The sequence below is a fragment of the Aquarana catesbeiana genome, linkage group LG05 (genome assembly GCF_042186555.1).
Source record: "Aquarana catesbeiana isolate 2022-GZ linkage group LG05, ASM4218655v1, whole genome shotgun sequence".
NCBI lineage: Eukaryota > Metazoa > Chordata > Amphibia > Anura > Ranidae > Aquarana > Aquarana catesbeiana.
Genome location: NC_133328.1, coordinates 451,505,764 through 451,525,404, shown reverse-complemented (window position 1 = coordinate 451,525,404; position 19,641 = coordinate 451,505,764).

The window sequence follows — 19,641 nt, the reverse complement described above, 5'->3', positions numbered from 1 at the left end:
AATTTGTTTCAGAGATCAGCTAATACAAATATTCAGAGATTGGTGTTCCAGAATGACGTAGTATACTTTTGGCCAGGTAGACAGCAAAATAGTATATGACTGGGCTTTAATTTCCAGCTGTTCAATGTTGCAAGCACTTCAGGTTTTATCTAGAAAATCCCTAGAGCTTGATTCTATTTGTGTTTATATGTGAGGTGGGTTACCTTTCTTTACTGAATCTTCTATACTTCCTTTAAACGACGAAGGGCCATGGTGTATTTGTTCTGTTAAAGTCTAGCCACAAATTGCCCTCAGGTCTTGTTATGTTCATTCAAGATTTCCCATAGGAGCAAATGGATAAGGTCCCAGATATAACCTGTACAATTGTGGCTCCATTTCAGATTTGTTTTTGCTTGAAATAAGGCAAGTTTAGTTTTCTACATGGTACAGCAATTATTTCCTACTTATTTTTAGTGTTATCAGCAGTATACAAGACTCCCTTTGGTGTTCCTTTGATTTTTAATTCCACATTCTAACGTCAGCAACCAAAGTGTGGAAGTCTAAAACAAGAGTCAGCAACCTAGGCACGGGTGCATTACTGGGTACACAAAGCCATTTTTAGGGGCACCTGGAAGATCAATAGTCCCACAAATGTCTACAAAATTACCTAATATTTCTTATTACACATTACAGTGGTAACATTTATTAAATATTATCTACCTTGTAGTTTAATGAGTTTATCAGACAAATTCTTACCTTTGAAAAAAGTAGCTCTTGAATGAATAAAAAAAAAAAAAATATATATATATCTATATATATACATACATATATACATATATATTAGAGCTGCATGATTAATTTGTTAAAAAAAACGTTATCGCGATTCAACGCCCCTTAATACAACATTTCCCTGATTTTATGTAACAAGTGTACAGCCTTCTCTGCTTAGAGCTGTCAAAAGAAAAAAAAAACTCAGCCGGCAAATGTTTATCAACAGTGATGAAGAGAAACTATGGGGGTCATTTACTATAGTGCCGCAGCGCTATTTATCACAAATTGGCGCTAATTGCACTAAAGCGGTATTCGCTATAACGCTGGTATACTCCCAAAATCAAATTTACTATAGCTTCCTGAAAATAAATGGCTCTCAAACCCTTACTCTGCTAAAACCTGGAGTAGTGCAAATGGAAATAATGTTTAGAGCATGATATAATTGCCTAAATGGTACTGAAATATGCGGTATATTGTTTAAAGATAATATCCTTTTAAACTGTGTGGAAAAAATGATTTCTACACTGAAATATCTTTAAAAGTCTGAGAAGAGATAAATTCCTGTCTCTGTACAACTAGGTGCCAGCACAACTGAGCATGCTCAGACCTGCAAAGTACTCTCATTTTAACTCCCATGGCTTTTTTATAGGACGCTATAGTAAATACCAAAATTAGCGCTGGGCTAAAATGTGTTTTCGAGAGTGAAAATGGGCGCTATATAGTCCAATGCAAGTTTCAGTCAGTGATTCTAAAGGTACAATTGTAACTTCTCCGAATAAATACTTTTAATGTTGAGATGAAATGTATATTTCTCTAAAATACATTTTCCTTTGCAGCAATGTTGCTTCTACTTCATCTATTTTGTTTCTAATGCCCTGTACACACGGTCGGATTTTCCGATGGAAAATGTGTGATAGGACCTTGTTGTCGGAAATTCTGACCGTGTGTAGGCTCCATCACACATTTTCCATCGGATTTTCCGACACACAAAGTTTGAGAGCTGGATATAAAATTTTCCGACAACAAAATCCGTTGTCGGAAATTCCAATCGTGTGTATACAAATCTGACGGACAAAGTGCCACGCAAGCTCAGAATAAATAAAGAGATGAAAGCTATTGGCTACTGCCCCGTTTATAGTCCCGACGTACATGTTTTACGTCACCGCGTTTAGAATGATCGGATTCTCCAACAACTTTGTGTGACCGTGTGTATGCAAGACAAGTCTGAGCCAACATCTGTCGGAAAAAATCCTAGGATTTCGTTGTCGGAATGTCTGAACAAAGTCCGACCGTGTGTACGGGGCATAAGAATGCTAGAATGTGGAATGTTTTGATGTTTTGGTAAAATATATTTTTCTCTGTCACTTTCACTTGTTACTCTCCATCTCACAAAAATCTTTACCCAAACTCAAACTGGTGTCTTTACAAACCACAAATAATACCACTGCTGATGCAAATTTAAAATGAGTCACAATTTTGTGTGTTTTTTATTTCCAAATAATCATAATTTGAGCCGAAAAAATGTGATATGTGTACCAACATCAGAAATCAAAATGTAATTCCCAAAAATTAGAGGGTACCATCACTATTCTACACTCACCCACCAAGAACCACCAACTATCACAGAATAAATCAAGAAGAATAACTCTTGAGTAATGTAATTCCACCACCTATATGTCCAAAGAAATGCAGTATATCTGTATTTATGTGTAGGAGGTTTCCACATGTGGCAGCTCTGTGGCTTAGAGGTTCAAACGTCTGCTTAGCATTTCTGAGGGTATGGGTTCAAATCCCAAACATGCTGCTTCATGTAGAGACGATGTCTCATCTCCCTATGTTGTTAAACATAACTCCTGACTCAGGTCCTAAAACTATGTCTAAATGTAGTATTTATGTGTAGGAAGGTTCCACCACCATTGTAAATCTTGCTAGATACACAATCTAGCCAAAAGTATTGGCACACCTGCCTTTACACACACATGAACTTTAATGGCAGCCCAGTCTTAGTCTGTAGTGTTAAAATTTGATTTAGCCCACCTTTTGCAGCTATAACAACTTCTGGGAAGGCTGTCCACAAGGTTTAATGTGTCTATGGGAATGTTTGACCATTCTTTCAGAAGTGTTTTGTGAGGCCAGGCACTGATGTTGGATGAGACGACCTGGTTAGCAGTCTCTGCTCTAATTCAGCCAAAAGGTGTTCTATCAAGTTGCGGTCAGGACTCTGTACAGGTCAGTCAAGTTCCTCCACCCCAAACTCCCTCATCCATGTCTTTATGGACCTTGCTTTGTGCGCTGGTGTGCAGTCATTTTGGAACAGGAAGGGGCCATCTCCAAACTGTTCCCACAAAGTTGGGAGCATGAAATTGTCAAAAATGTCTTGGTATGCTGATGCCTTAAGAGTTCCCTTCACTGGAACTAAGGGGCCAATACCAACCCCTGAAAAACAACCGCACATCATAATCCCCCCCTCCACCAAATTATTTGGATCAGTGCACAAATCAGGATCCATAAAAACATGGATGAGTGAGCTTGGGGTGCAGGAACTTGACCTGGCCTGCACAGAGTCCTGACCTCAACACAACAGAAAACCTTGGGGATGAATTAGAGTGGAGACTGCAAGCCAGGCCTTCTCATCCAACATCAGTGTCTGACCTCACTCACCCAATACTTAGGACAATATATTGTATATTGCTTGTGACACTGAGCATGGCTATGGACTTAGGGTTGGTTCACACCACAGAGATGCAGACTACATGTTTGAGGCTGCCCACTGGCTAAGTGGGTAGCAATTCCATCTAGCAGCAATGGGGGTGCTGGTTCAATGCCCTGCTAATGCTTGTGGTGAAGTTTATATGTTCTGCCTGTGTGGGTTTCTCACCAAAGACATGCTGGCATTTTATTTGTCTCCTGTCAAAATAGTCTCTAATGTAAGAAAGTTAGTTTTGGACCTTAGATTGGAAGCTCATTGCAGCCAGGGACAATGTTAACGTTTGTTAGCGCTAATCATGCCCAGGGACTTGGACATTTAAAATATGTAGGTTTTACACCAGTGGTCATCAACCCTGTCCTCAGGGGCCACTAACAGGCCAGGTTTGCAAGATAACTGAAATACATTACAGGTTATATCATTTGCTGCTCGGTGATTGTAGTATTCTAGTCTTCATCTCCCGAAGGTAATACATAAAACTGGCCTGTTAGTGGGCCCTGAGAACAGGGTTGATGGTTTACACTGCACAGGTACATATGCTTAGAAAACTGTTGCTTTGTTTATGTGCATGCAAATGGACTTCGATCTTTGGCCTGTAGTTGGAGATTTGATGCACATAGCCAAGTAACACAGTTGAAAATAGTATTATGGGTTTCTGCTCATTAGGTGCAATCACTTTAGACATACATGAAGAGACAGATTGAAAGATACCGGTGGGCGTGTACTTCTATTGGGCGTGTGTCAGTGTGCTAACAATACAACCAATCTTATATAAAGGACTGTAGTAGGGGGGTTCGTTTGGCATGAGAAGGCCAGTTTTTTTGCTGTGATTTGTGGGTGAGAAGGAATGATATTGTGAATAATGACAAACGCCAAACTAGGGCTGTTCGCTGAAATTCTTGTGCACTCTTTCCATCAAAAGTGGGTTTATGTGGCCATGCTGTCAATGTTGTGTGTATATTGTTCCAGTCTGAACATGCATTCATAGTTTGGGAGCATCTGTTGACCTTATACTTTTTGATCTCATTGCTTAATCATGTACACAGAAATGCAGCTTCCAGCAGAACATGGTCACCAATGTATGTTTGTAGATTGTGGGGTGGTGGTGGGTGTTAGTTTGAATATGTGCCTTTTTTAATATTACGTTGAAATGCTTTGTAAGAATGTTTGAGTACGTTTCTTTAATCTTGCAGATAAAAATGTGATATGGGTTGGTGGGTGTGTGGTTGTACTATGAAATGTGTCGCCTGTTATACACTGTAAGTAAAGCTGTGTCCACTCTAAGGTTTAGACACATTTTAGATTGTAAGCTCCTATGAGAAGGGCCCTTAAAACCCAATTGCTAACTGTTTTGATAAATGTAGCACCATATATGCCAGTGATGGCAAACCTTGGCACCCCAGATGTTTTGGAACTATATTTCCCATGATGCTTAACTACACTGCAGAGTGCATGAGCATCATGGGAAATGTAGTTCCAAAACAACTGGGGTGCCAAGGTTTGCCATCATTGATATATACTGTATAATATTTTTTTATGCTAGTAAATGAAAGTACATAATTTGGTTTCTGCTGGCAAAATAAAAAGTACATTATTGAGCTTGTTCTTTTTTTCTTTCCTCTTTTTAATTCGTTTTGGGGATGGTGGTTTTGGGGAAGTGCAACATCTTTCTTATAGAAATTATAAGATATAATTGTGCACCAAAAAACCTAATCTCTTCAGCACACCTGCAAGTAAATGATAAGGGTGTTTTGGTGGAGTCTCTGTATATACAGTAACACCAATACACCACTTCCTCAAACTTAATCTTTCTAAAACTGAGCAGGCTATCCCTCCTTCAGTCTATTATGAATGCTGCTGCTAGTCTAATACACCTCACTAATCGATCTGTGACTGCCGCCCCTCTCTGCCAATCTCTTCACTGGCTTCCCCTACCCCACCGTGTAAAATTCAAAACATACAAGGCCATTCACAAAATTGCCCCCATCTACATCACCAACCTCATCTGCAGATATCACCCAAATCGTCCCCTCCGCTCCTCCCAGGATCTCCTGCTCTCTAGCTCCCTTGTTACCTCCTCCCATGCTCGCCTTCAGGACTTCTCCAGAGCCTCTCCCATCCTCTGGAATTCTCTGCCCCGGTATATCCGATCAGCCCCTACCCTGTCCACCTTTAGGAGATCCCTGAAAACTCATTTATTCAGGGAAGCCTATCCCACACCCACATAACTATCCCCGAGCCACCCCCATCAAATCATTCTCTGCAGTTATTACCTTTTGTACCACCACCCCCTCCCTTTAGAATGTAAGCACTATGAGCAGGGCCCTCCTGTACCTTTTGTATTGAACTGTACTGTAATTGTGTTGTTCCCCCCCCTATACATTGTAAAGCGCTGCGTAAACTGTTGGCACTATATAAATCGCCCATAATAATAATAATAATAATAATAATACATTAACAGCTGTGGAGAATTGCAGGTAATGAATTCAGCTGGTGGATAGGCAGTGTTATATGTGTCAGCCCTGGTTCACATTGGTGCGATTTGGCATGCGATTTGACATGTCAAATTGCATGCCAAATCGGCGGCAATTACATTATCCTACTCGGTGCGGCGCAGCAATTTCCAAAAGTAGTTTCTGTACTACGTTTGGTGACTTCAGGGTGCAATTTCCATTGACATCTGTGCAGATGTCCCTGAAATTCCCCTCCGCGGGACTGACATGCAGGAACAAATTTGTGAGTTCAGCTTAACTCGCGCGATTTCCTCCCGCTGTCAGTGTGAAACAGGGCTCAGATTGGGCCTTTGTTTTTGTAATTCACCTGCTGCTATCCCAGGGACACCATTTCTTATCATGCTCACTTAAGTTTGCCTTCAAATATTATTATATGTATAAATACAGATTTTCATATCTGCAAATAAACTAAATAAATTCTAATCGTGGTTGTGAGCAAATATTCGCAGCTGCGATCAAAAGAGCGTGGTTTCACCTTCTGACCCGGAAATGAGTCATTGTAGTCACATTTTAGGAAGTTCCTGTGCTGGTCAGGATCTCCATCTAGGTGGACATTGCGAGGTCCCTCTTTAGCAAAAAGGAGGTGCTGCTCATTTGCCGAGTGTGTAGGATATGTACTTGTGCTTACTCAATGTGGGTGTGGATGTGGTAGTTAGATTAACCCTAACCCTAAGATGAAAAATGGGCGTGGTTTACACAAAATAGTGGGTGTGTCTTAAATTGGCATGGCTCAAAGGGGTGTGGTTAGAGTCTGAGATGAATAAGGGATGGAGAGGAAAAGGGTGGGGAGAGGGATGGAGGAACAGCAGCCCCACATCCTACACAACAATGAAAATATGTTTTTCCAGAAAGTTTAATGCCGCGTACACACGGTCGGACTTTTCGTCTACAAAAGTCCGACAGCCTGTCCGACAGACTTCCGACGTACCTTCGGCGGACTTGCGGCAGACTTTCTTACGAACGGACTTGCCTACACACGACCACACAAAAGTCCGACGGATTCGTACGTGATGACGTACACCGGACTAAAATAAGGAAGTTCATAGCCAGTAGCCAATAGCTGCCCTAGCATGGGTTTTTGTCCGTCGGACTAGCACACAGACGAGCGGATTTCGGGGTCCGTCGTACTTACGACGTAAAGATTTGAAGCATGTTTCAAATCTAAAGTCCGTCGGATTTGAGGCTAAAAAAGTCCGTTGAAAGTCCGGAGAAGCCCACACACGATCGGATTACCAGCCAGCTTTAGTCCGTCAGCGTCCGTTGGACTTTTGTAGACGAAAAGTCCGACCGTGTGTACGCGGCATAACACTCAGCAGATAAAGATACTCCAAACATCTGGTGTTAGCACTTCAATTATCCCGGCACCATGGTTATTATGGTGTCAGGATGATTGAAGTGCATTATTTCTATTATTACATTGTAATATAAAATGAAATCATTCAACTCACCATAATGCCGAATCAGTGGGATCCCTAAGCGTGTCACCTGCCACGTCGCCTGCCACCAGCCGTCCGTCCTTGCATCAGGTGTCCCAGCAGAGTCCGTCCTTGCATCAGGTGACCCCAGCGGAGCCCCCCTTACATCAGATGTCCCCAGCAGGGCCCCCCTTACATCAGATGTCCCCAGCGGAGCCCCCCTTACATCAGATGTCCCCAGCGGAGCCCCCCCTTACATCAGGTGTCTCCAGCGGAGCCCCCCTTACATCAGGTGTCCCCAGCGGAGCCCCCCTTACATCAGGTGTCCCCAGTGGAGCCTCCATTACATCAGGTGTCCCCAGCGGAGCCCCCTTACATCAGATGTCCCCAGTGGAGCCCCCCTTACATCAGATGTCCCCAGCAGTGCCCCCCTTACATCAGATGTCCCCAGCAGTGCCCCCCTTACATCAGATGTCCCCAGCAGTGCCCCCTTACATCAGATGTCCCCAGCGGAGCCCCCCCTTACATCAGATGTCCCCAGCGGAGCCCCCCTTACATCAGATGTCCCCAGCGGTGCCCCCCTTACATCAGATGTCCCCAGAGGTGCCCCCCTTACATCAGATGTCCCCAGCGGTGCCCCCCTTACATCAGATGTCCCCAGCTGTGCCCCCTTATATCAGGTGTCCCCAGCAGAGCCCCCCTTACATCAGGGGTCCCCAGTGAAGCCCCCCTTACATCAGGGGTCCCCAGCAAAGCCCCCCTTATGTTAGGTGTCCTAGTAGAACCCCCGCCCCTTTCCATAACACCGGCAGCAGAGTGGAGTGGGGCGGGGGTGGTCAAAGCGAAGCAGGGCGGGGCAGTAGGCGGGGTGGGGCAGAGCGGGGCGGAGACACAGGAGCTCCATCTAGCCGCCCAGCCGTGTTCCTGGTCTTCTTAAAAATGGCGGCCGGCGGAGACAGTGTCTCCGCCGGCCGCAGACCTCTAGCGGCGGCAGGCGGCAGGGAAATCGCAGAAAAATGGATTTCTCGGGACATTTCCCAGGAAACAATAAAATCGTGAAAATAGTCTAAATCCCGGAAATGTCCTGGGAAATTCGGGACAGTTGGTAAGTATGCACCACATATTTGCTTCTGGCCCATATGCACACATCACTTCCTGCATTTGTTCTGCTGATGTAAATCAGTAAGGACTATACAAATATAAATGAGAGCTCCTTTTATAAAAAAAATATATATATATACATAGATATATATGGCTTGTTTCACACTTGGGTGACCTTTTCCAGCAAATTTAGACCTCCAAGGTTTACTCCATGATTCTCAATGATAACCATTTATATCTGTGCTACTTCAAGTCGGATCAACTGCAAAGTAGTGTCTGTACTACTTTTGTGTGACTTCCATGCTACTTGAGGTACATAGGTCGCTATGTTACACTGGCATTCCCAGAAGTTGGGGCCAAGTTGCAGCGGTAAAGTGGCAGCAAAATAGTGTGACTTTCAGTTTGCCGCAGTGTGAATAAGATTCATGTGTAACACCTTAGCATTTGGCCTATTGTCACTTGTGCATCCTGAAAGTGGGGCAAATTCATCCCTGCACTACCATGGTTTGGCTTTGATGCGATTTGAGGTCCATACACCACAAGATTACACAGGCATTGCTTCAAGTCACTGCAAAGCTGTGTAATTTTCAGGTCGGACAAGTGCAAATGGGGCCTAATTCAAAGGAGTTATCAATTAATCTCATTAGTTTACTTTCATACTTGGGTGACTTTTCATGCAGCTTTGGATCTCAGAGTGGCATGAAAAGTTGCCCCCCCCATGAATTCCATTCATATCTATGCAACTTCACCCATGTTCACATAGCTCTGAATTGACATGTCAAATTGCGGGCCAAATCAGCGCGTATTGACGGCAATGGAACTGTCCAAATTGGTGTGGCGCTACACCGATTCCCAAAAGTAGTTCCTGCACGACTTTGGGCGACTTCAGGGGGCGATTTCTTATCTCCCAACTTTTTGAGATAGGAATGAGGGACACCTATTAGCAAAAGTATGTAGGCATAGGACAGGCCCCCTAACATGCCTCCTTAAAGGAGAATTATTCCCAAAAAAATGATTAGTTAACTGCATCTCCCCGTTCTGCCTAGTGACAGTGTCACTGGATCTCTGCTCCCTGTCATCGGAGCATAGATCAGTGACGTCACACACACAGCCCATCCCCCCTACAGTTAGAATCACTCCCCTAGGACACACTTAACCCCTCCCCGCCCCCTAGTGGTTAACCCCTTCACTGCCAGTGTCATTTACACAGGAATCAATACATTTTTATAGCACTGATTGCTGTATAAATGACAATGGTCCCAAAAATGTGTCAAAAATGTCCGATGTGTCTGCCATAATGTCGCAGTCCCGATAAAAATCGCTGATCGCCGCCATTACTAGTAAAGAAAGAATTATTAATAAAAATGCCATAAAACTATCCCCTATTTTGTAAACGCTATAACTTTTGCGCAAACCAATCAATAAACGCTTATTGCGATTTTTTTTTTGTTTACCAAAAATATGTGGAAGAATATGTATCGGCCTAAACTGAGGAAAAAAAATTTTTTTTATATATTTTTTGGGGATATTTATTATAGCAAAAAGTAAAAAATATGCGATTTTTTTCAAAATTGTCGCTCTTATTTTGTTTATAGCGCAAAAAATAAAAATCGGAGGTGATCAAATACCACCAAAAGAAAACCCTATTTGTGGGAAAAAAAGGACGGCAATTTTGTTTCCGAGCCACGTCGCACGACCGCGCAATTGTCAGTTAAAGCGACGCAGTGCCGAATCACAAAAAGTGCTTGATCAGGAAGGGAGTAAATCCTTCCAACAGTATTCCTTTAGATTGGCTTTGGAAATTTACAAACAAAGCAATTTAGAAATTAGATGAAAGGTTTAGCACTGGAAAACCCTTTTTGAAAGATAAAAAGTGCATTTTATATACAACTATATAGATCAGAACAAAATTAGGGACAAATGAGGAAGAAAGGGGGACCGAGGGACTTTGTTCCAAATCAGGGACAATTAGGACCTATGTGATTGCACTAGACATCTGTGCACTGATGTCTCTGAAATCGCTCACAAAGTGGGGCTGAGGCCTCTTTCACACTGGTGTGACTTTTCCTGTGACTTTGGACATCAGTCGCATGACAAGTTATACCCCATGATTTTCAATGAGTACCATTCACATCTGTGCGACTTCAAGTCACATTGACTTCGAAGTAGTCCCTTTAATACTTTGGCCTGACTTTGATGCGAGTTGAGGTCCATAGACCTCAAGTTTACACAGGCATTCCCTGAAATCGCGGCAAAATTGCTGCTGCAAAATCAAGGGAAAATCGAGGAAAATTGCATGACTTTCCCTGCGACTACTGCATCCATAGACCTCAAGATTACACAAGCATTGCTTAAAGTAGCATCAAAATTGCGGCAAAAAAGCGCTGCATAATCGCGCAGCTTTCAGGTCGCACAAGTGTGTGAAAGGGGCCCAAGTCACTGTGCTGAGTATTATTATACCTAGAATATAAAGTAGTCCCACCATCAAACACTAGTAAACTTATGTTCTCAATATAATTGTGCTCAAATGGCTGAAAATCACACAGATGGTATCACCTACTGAAAGCCTATTAGCCAATGCCACATCAGCATGAGCATGGTTGTTACTATAATATTAATGCCTGAAATGCAAAGTATTATTGTATAGAATCAAACATTAGGCCCCCCAAAATCCATACCAGACCCTTATCCGAGCATGCAGCCTGGAGGTCAGGATGGGGAGGGGCGAGTGAGCACCCCTCCTCCTGAACCGTACCAGGCCACATGCCCTCAACATGGGGAGGGTTTACCAAAAAAAGCAGTGAAATGGAAAAAAACAATAGCAATAACAATAGGTATTGGACAAGTCCTTTATTGTAAAATAGCTTTGAGCCGTCTTCTTGCCTGAGCCATCGTCTCCTGCCGCTGTCTCTTCCACTGCCATCTTCACCCCTATCTGTCTGGGCCGTCTCTCCTGCTGCCACCGTCTTCTCCATCTGCTATGTTCTTCCACGCCGATGGTTACACGATTATAAAAAAAAGCCGCTCTTCTTCTCTGCTAGTCTTCCTCCACTGTGTTGTCACCCGCTGTGTGAAGTCTCTTACATAGGCATGGGGGGCTCTCTGGGTGACATCATCAAGAGTGGCTTTTTTTTGTTATTAGCGGGTAACCGGCTGCGCGGCAGGAGAGACAGCTCGGGGAGAAGAAACATCAAACACTAGTAAATGTATTTTCTATCTTTGATTGTGCTAAGCCCAATAGGCTAGTGGTCAGCGCTTCTACCTTGAAAAACTCAGGCCTTGAAGGACTCGTGAGTTCAAATCCCACAGAGTGATACTAAAAGATTGCATTGGTGAAAAAAAATGTGAATGACTATTAGCCAATTAGCAAAGGCAGCATATGCTCTTAATAGGTGAATGCCAATTAACCAATGAATTTTAGTTTGGCTGATTCTATTATATTAACTCTTCAAATGCATGCAATGGTATGTAAGTATTCAATAATATTATGGTGTGGAATGCCAAACATCACACACTAGTTACAGTTTACATTTCTTTTGTGTTTCTATTTTAATTCGCTTGTGCACTGAAAAAATAACATCTGAGCAGACCACCAAGCCATTGTGCTTAGTACGCTAAGACCTGCATAATAGTGTAGTATGATTAAAGAATGAACATAAATAATTACCGCTTTATAGTCACCTAAATAAAAGAACATGAAAAAAACAACATACAACAAATAGGTAACCTGAATGTTCAATACATGTAACTTTACAGAATAGCAGACATTACTCTGTAATCATTCATAACTGCATTCGTTAGCAAAAGAAGGGGAAAAATAGGAATATTAATTGCAATATACATCAATAGATGCACACGAGGTAGAGCACATCTCACAAAAAATGTTTCTTTCACATACATGGATCATGGTTGCAGTGCAGAGCTGATTTTCAAATTCACTAACGTATGTTCACCGCTAATAGCACTGTTTTTCATTCGCACATTCGCCTGTAAAAAATCTTGCCATGTAATAGCGCCCAGCACTTCCTGGCGCTAAAGTAAATGCCCCTATGTGTAGCGGAAAACTAACACTGCACATCACCCTGATGGCAGCATCATGTTGTGTGGATGCTTTTCTTTAGCAGGGACAGGGAAGCCATCCAGAGTTGATAGGAAGATGGATAGAGCCAAATACAGGGCAATCTTAGAAGAAAACCTGTTACAGTCTGCAAAAGACTTGAGACTGGGGTGGAGGTTCACCTTCCAGCAGGACAACGACCCTAAATATACAGCCAAAGCAAAATGGAATGGTTTAGATCAAAGCTGTGTTAGAATGGCCCAGTCAAAGTCCAGACCTAAATCCAATTGAGAATCTGTGGCAAGACTTGAAAATTGTTGTTCACAGACGCTCTCCATTCAATCTGACAGAGCTTGAGCTATTTTGCAAAGAAGAATGAGCAAAAATTTCACTGTCTAGATGTGCAAAGGTGGTAGAGACATCCCCAAAAAGACTTGCTGCTGTAATTGCAGCGAAAGGTGGTTCTACAAAGTATTGATTCAGGCAGGCTAAATACAAAGGCACACTACACGTTTCACATATTTATTTGTAAAAAATTTGGAAAACGATTTATCACTTTCCTTACGCTTCACAATTATGTGCTACTTTGTGTTAGTCTATCGCATAAAATCCCAATAAACATTACGTTTTTGGTTGTAACATGACAAAATGTGGAAACTTTCAAGGGGTATGAATACTTTTTCAAGGCACTGTACTGTGTATGTGATTCTGCACTTCTGCCTTGGTGGTGCGGGCACCACCGCTGGCCTGCTTCTGCTGTGATTAATCACAGCAGAAGCCGATCTGCAGGTGCCAGGCACTGGATGTCCACCCGCACCCACGATCATGTAAAGGAAGGCAGATCTCCATTCTGACAGGGGAGAAGAGATGGATTCTGTGTCCCTGCAAAGTGGGGAATAAAATCCATCTATTCCCCTAGTAAAACCAGCACATACAGTACACAAACATACTGGCTAGGCACACAGTTAACCCTTTGATCGCCCTAGATGTTTAACCCCTTTCCAGCCAGTGTCATTAGTATAGTGACAGTGCATATTTTTGGCACTGATCACTGTGTTTTTTTTGGTATAATCTTTATTTATGAGCAAAGACAAAAAGTTACAGGATTGATATTCCAAACAAAAAAAATATGAATAACTAACCAGTCCAAGTAGGTAGAGACTACATTACATAGCAAAGGGTCCAATTGACTATCCCATAGAAGAGGCCTGAGAGCAAAGATAATCACCTAACAGGTGCTAAAACAGATAAACTATAACATCATTATATTGCTCAAGGCCTATCCATGTACTGTTAAAGCTATGGAGACCACATACTACGTTTTGGACACAAGGAGGTGTCAATAAGTACAATCCTAAAGGCAGGAGGAAAAAGGGGTTAGTAAGGGGGCAGGGGGAAAGAGCTTGAAGGGAAAGGTTCAAAACACTTACTAAAAACAATAAAAGAAAAAAGCACTCCATTAAGTTTTTGGATCATCTATATGGGGGTTCAATATTTGTGGGTTGTAAATCTGGTAGAGTCCTAGCAGTATAAGGAATCCAAGTGGCCCATATAGTATAAAATGTGTCATGCATACCTTTACATGTGGCCATCCTTTCCTCTGCAGCCATAATGTCATTCACTAGGTGGATCCAAATCTGCATGGCTTGGAACTTGAGTTTTTTCCCAGTAAATAGGGATCAGTCGCCTAGCTGCATTCAGGAGATGAAGCAACACTGATCTGCGATAGTGACAGAGAGGAACACCGGGAACATGAAGCAGATGAGGCATCGGGGAGTCAGGCAGATCGACATCTAGAACGGATTTATTTATTTATATACACCGGCTGTCCTCTGGGCTCCAATGTTTGCAACAAGCTATACAGGACAGAGATGGAGTGAGGAATCGGATCAGTGGACATACAGTACATAACTTTTCAAAGGGAGTAGCAGAGGAAGTAGAGCAGATGGCTCAGACGAATAAAGTATTGAAGCTGGTTATATCTCCAGTCATCTAAAAGGAAGCGACCATATTGGTCCCTAAGGGACTCCAAAGATAATAACCCCTGATCCTGGACAAACCGATCACAGCGCAGCTCCCCATCTGCTTCATACAGATGACACTGATCACTGTGTTAGTGTCACTGGTTCTCGCAAAACGTCAGTTAGTGTTCTACTGCCCACTGCAATATCTCAGTCCCGCTATACGTCGCTGATCGCTGAGAAGCTCACAGTGTGCAGTGAAATTACAGTAAGTAATATCAGTACAGACAAGGAGTCTCTACAACTGTAAAAGACTTAAGGTATTGCTGGAGTTAAGCCTTAAAGGGGTTGTAAAGGTATTTTTTTTTTTTAAATAACAAACATGTTATACTTACCTTCACTGTGCAGCTCGTTTTGCACAGAGTGGCCCCGAACCTGTCTTCTGGGGTCCCTCGGCGGCTGTTCAACTCCTCCCCGCAAGGACTCACCACCTTAATGCAAGCTCCCTCGCATGGTGGTTAGTTCTTGCGGGCGCGATCCCGTGATACAGCCGGCAGCTATAGCCACTCACTGTATCACTTGGCCCCGCCCCTGGCGCGCCGCATCATTGGAAGTGATTGACAGCAGCGTGAGCCAATGGCTGTGCTGTTTTCAATCCATCCACTGTAGCCAATCAGCGGCCAGGCTGAGCGGCAAAGAGGATGTCGGGAGCGAGCGCGGGACTGTCGAGGGGTCAGGTAAGTAAAACGGGGGGCTGGGGGCGGCGGTATTGTCGGAAGTTTTTTCACCTTAATGCATAGAATGCATTAAGGTGAAAAAACGTTTACCTTTACAAACCCTTTAAGTCTGACAAAACTTTTAAAAAATGCAAAATTAATATGGTTCCCTATAGCATATAGCAGATATTTGGGGAACCCAGAGACTGATTGCAAAAGCCATTTTTGAGTTTAATTCAAAATCAGAAAAATGGTTTGAAAAGCAGCTCTTTGGTTAGAGAAAGCCATGTATTCAATGGTGTTAGCTTACAGCAGCAAGGTGGGAGGCTAGAGAACACTGAGGTGTCACGGCAAGAGAAGACACCAGTCACTTAAAATCACTGCCGGGACTGGAAAAGGGATAGATCTCCCAGTTGAACATATCACATCACATTAAGCATTGTTTGCAATTGGACTTTTATGTGTTTTTTTATTCACACCAGTCACTGTATTTGTATACTACTGGCACTTTTAATTGTGGTCATATTCTATACAGTCACTGATTTGTTTATCAGTTATCACTTACTGTGTGCATTGATTTGTTTAGCAGTTTTCACTTACTGTGTATATTGACACAGATATTTATACCCACATACTTCATTATTTATTTTATTTACATTTGGATTAATTGATTTGTAGAGGCACACAGCAACAATCGTTTTAATTTCATGACTCCACTTCATATATTAGTATTGGCACTTGACAGCGTAGCACCATCACCTTATTACTTAGTGCCCACAAGTGCCACCTATCAGTGCTCACCAGTGCCGCCTACCAGAGCCCATTAGTGCCTCATCATCAGTGTCACCTATCAGTGCTGCCTATCAGTGCTGCCTACCAGTGCCCATCAGCACCGACTATCAGTGCCGCCTTTCAGTTCCACCTATCAGTGCCGTCTATCAGTGCCGCCTATTAGTGCAGCCTCACCAGTGCCGCCTCATCAGCGTCACCTATCAGTGCCCATCAGTACCACCTATCAGTGTCCATCAGTGCAGCCTTATCAGCACACATCAATGAAGGAGAAAAAATACCTGTCTGCAAAATTTTATAACAAACTATAAAAATGTTTTTTCTAAATTTTCGGCTTTTTTTGTTTGTTCAGCAAAAAATAAAAAAACTCAATGGTGATTAACCACTTGCTTACCGGGCACTTAAACCCCCCTCCTATCTAGACCAATTTTCAGCTTTCAGCGCTGTCGCACTTTGAATGACAATTGCGTGGTCATGCAACACTGTACCCAAATGAAATTTTTATCATTTTTTCCCCACAAATAGAGCTTTCTTTTGGTGGCATTTGATCACCTCTGCGGTTTTTATTTTTTGTTAAAAAAATTATTTTTTTTTATATTTTGTTATAAAATTTTTTAAAAGGGTAATTTTTCTCCTTCATTGATGTACGCTGATGAGGCGGCACCAATGGGCACTGATAGGTGGCAGTGATGGGCACTGATGGGTGGCAGTGATGGGCACTGATTGGTGGCAATAATGGGCACTGATCTTGTACACTGCTAGGTGGCACTGATTGGCACCACTGGTGGGCATTGTTAGGTGGCAATGGTGGGCATTGATAGGTGGCACTTGTAGGCATTGATAGGTGGCACTTATGGGCATTGATACGTGGCACTGGTGGGCACTGTGGGCACTGTGATGTGGCAATGTCAGGTTGCACTGTTAGTGGGTACTGTTGGCACAATTGAGGCACATATGAGGCATTATTGCCTCCTCCTCTTCGGGACCGATGTCCCTTGCTGCTGAGCCGGTGATCGGCTTTTTTTTCTCCTCGCACTGTCAGCGCGAGGAGAAAAAAAAAACGATCACAGAGCTTTTGTTTTGATCATGTGATCAGCTGTCATTGGCTGACAGCTGATCACATGGTAAGGGGCCGGGACCGGCCCCTTACACAGATCGGTAATCACCCGAGTCTCAGTGACTCGGTGATCACAGCGCGCTCCACGCGCGCCCTGCAGGGCGCGCGCAGGGCACGTGCACAGGGGAGGCCGTCATATGACGGCCTCCCGGGAATTCAGGTCTGCGCTGTAGCCGTCATTCGGCTATAGCGCGGATGCCAAGCGGTTAAATACCATCAAAAAAACTCTGTGAAAAAAAATGCAAAAAAGGTCATATGGGTACAGTGCTATATTGCTATATAAACCAAAAATACTGAACATTTATGAAAAAAAGTTTCTTCTGTTATAAAATTTTGCAAATAAATAACTTCTTCATAAATTTAGGCCAAAATGTATTCTGCTACATTTCTTTGGTACAAATAACTCAAATCGGTATATATTATTTAGTCTGTGTGAAAGATAGAGTCTACAGACTATAATAAATATATTTGAAAATGGATCAGTCCCAACCTGGGAACAGACGATTAAACAACTAGAACACGATCTTGACAGGCTAATGAAGGAATAGCGTCGGGCCCCTCAGGTCGACATTAGACATAAGATTGATAATGCTAGGATGGCACTGAACCTCAGTCTAACTACCAAAGCAGACAAACGCATTCGCTGGTCAAGACATAAATATTACACAATGGGAGATAAGCCGACCACACTGTTGGCCAGGAAGTTAGTACCCCGTATACACACGCCCACCCTACCTAAATTGAGATTACCCACAGGACAACCCACACAAAACCCCAAAACTATCATACGGGAATTTCATAAGTTCTACACTAAACTGTACACTAAGCCAGAACAATTCTCACATGCCAAGGCAGAAGCCTTTTTTCAGGAAGTTCCACTACTTCACCTTACAAACACCCACATAGAACTCATGGACAATGAATTCACAGAAGCAGAAATCAAAATGGACATAAAAACGATCCATTCCTCTAAAGCTCCAGGCCCAGATGGTTTCTCGGGTCATTACTATAGGAAATACCAGGAAATTTTGCTTCCCCATCTGTGTTCCTACCTCAATGACCTGAGAAAGGGGAACAAGATCCCAACACATGAAAATATGGCATATATCCATGTTATACTGAAACCAGGTAAAGATCTTGGAGATTGTTCTAACTATCGTCCAATATCCCTGATAAATGTTTTTTTTTTTTAAATAATGACAAAAATACTTGCCCTTAGACTAAATTCCTTTCTTCCACAATACATCCACCTAGACCAGGTGGGTTTTGTTCCTGGCCGCCAGACATCAGATCAGACCGGTAGAATCATAAACATCATTTCAGCTATCCATTCCGACTGGGACCACAAGGGGCCTAGACAGGGAATGCTACTATCATTGGATATCCATAAGGCATTTGATTCTCTTTCATGGGATTATTTGTTTAATGTCTTGACCAGATATGGTTTTAGCGAACGCTTTCTGGCTCTCCGTCGGACACTGTACAACAGCGTCCCTGAAGCTGAAGGGATATTCATCCCAATTATTAAATATCTGCAGAGGAACCCGACAGGGATGTCCCCTATCCCCATTACTATTTGTTTTAGCAATGGAACCGCTAGCCATTAAGATCCGTGCCTGCCCTGGCATTAAAGGTATAGAATGCGGTGACAGGGAACATAAGTGCTTACTATTTGCTGATGATATTCTGATGGTTTTATCATCCCCTATCACATCCTTACCCAACCTATATTCAACACTACACCCATTTTCAGCTATTTCGGCTTTAAAAGTAATCAGGACAAATCTAAAGCGTTGAACATCTTCCTGCAGGATTCCACCCAGAAAGCCCTTGAACAGTCCCACCAATTTCAATGGGAATTGGTAGCACTACCTTATCTAGGAATAAACTTGACCCTCTCCTTACACACCCTATATTCACAGATTTACCCGGCTCTGTATAGACGTTTAACAGCAGATCTATCCAGATGGCAAGTCCATCCTCCATCGTGGTTCGGCAGACTACACTCTATAAAAATTAACATTCTCCGAAGAATCCTGTATTTGTTTCGTACATTACCAGTGGCGCTCAATAGATCAGACTTGCTGACGTTCCAAAGGAAGCTACTTCAGTATATATGGGGTGACAAGAGGCCCAGGGTGAACAGGCGCATACTGTTCTCACCAAAACAGAAGGCAGGCCTAGGGATTCCAGACCTGCAAAAATATTTTTATGCAGCACAATTGGAACAACTCACCAAATTTCACTCCCAACAACCTCAAACATGGATGGCGATGGAATCATATTCCTGCTACCCTAAAGCAATCTCGCATATCATGTGGTTACAGATGAAAGAAAGGCCGAAAATTTTATGCCCATCCCTCTCCTTATCCTTGGATATTTGGGACAGACTAGCAAGGACCCAAAATTTCAAATCGCCTCATAATCCATTAGCTCCTCTCCTGTGAAACGGAGATTTTACCTCAGGGCTCACCCCCCCGCTTTGGAATGGTGGTCCAATAAGGGCCTGTTACAG